This window comes from Echinops telfairi, unplaced genomic scaffold (assembly GCF_000313985.2).
Source record: "Echinops telfairi isolate 266 unplaced genomic scaffold, ASM31398v2 ScPeMD7_7475;HRSCAF=8513, whole genome shotgun sequence".
NCBI classification, from domain to species: Eukaryota; Metazoa; Chordata; class Mammalia; order Afrosoricida; family Tenrecidae; genus Echinops; species Echinops telfairi.
Window position 1 is genome coordinate 10127193 of NW_022111379.1, and position 1071 is coordinate 10128263.

Genomic DNA, 1071 nt, shown 5'->3' on the forward strand with positions numbered 1-1071 from the left:
TCCTCTAGTTCTTTAATGCTTCCCCCCTCCCCCCACTATCATGATCCCAATTCTACCTTACAAATCTGGCTAGACCAGAAGATGTACACAGGTACAGATAAGAGCTGGAAACACAGGGAATCCAGGACAGATAAACCCCTCAGGACCAATATTGAGAGTAGCCATACTCAGAGGGTAAGGGAAAGGTGCGGGGGGGATGGGGAACCGATCACAATGATCTATATATAACCCCCTCCCTAGAGGACAGACAACAGAAAAGTGGGTGAAGGGAGACATTGGTCAGTGTAAGACATGAAAAAAAATTATAAATTATCAAGGGCTCATGAGGAGGGGAGCCTTTGGGTGCCTATTGGAGGGGGAAAAATGAGAAGCTGATACCAAGGGCTCAAGTAGAAAGCAAATGTTTTCTACTTGATGATAGCAACAAATGTACAAATGTGCTTGACACATGGATGGAAGTATGGATTGTGGTAACAGTTGTACAAGCCCCCAATAAAATGATTTTTTTTAAAGAAAAAAAACATCAGTATAAAAACGGAAAATAAAAGTAATCGTAATTCTACCAGGAAAAAAAGAATGGGCTGGCTAAAGGGGACTGTGGCTGGAAGGGTGTCGTGAACAGACCGCATCTCAGGGAGTATTCCTGGGTTTGCCTGACTCCCGACTCTGCTGCTGCCTGGCGGTCAGATCTGTCACTCACTCGCTTCAGGTTCTGTCTCTGTGTGCCGCCAGGCCTGACTTCCACAGCTCAGGGGATGGTCAGCTGCTACAGGGGTCGTGGTGGCATAGTGGTTACATGTTGGGCTGCTAACTGCAAGGTCAGTAGTTTGAAACCACCAGCCAGCCTAAAGAAGAAAGACAGGGGCCTTCTACTCCCATAAACAGCTACGGTCTTGGAAACCCACAGGGGCAATTCTACCCTGCCCTCTGGGGTCACCATGAGTCAGCCTTCAGTGGATGACAGTGAGAAATAAGGCAGGTGATGATGCTATCCTCACTTGACAGCCCTGGGTAGAGTCCACAGACTGGGAATGGTGGGAGCAGGGGAGGTGGTATGAGGGGATTGAAGGC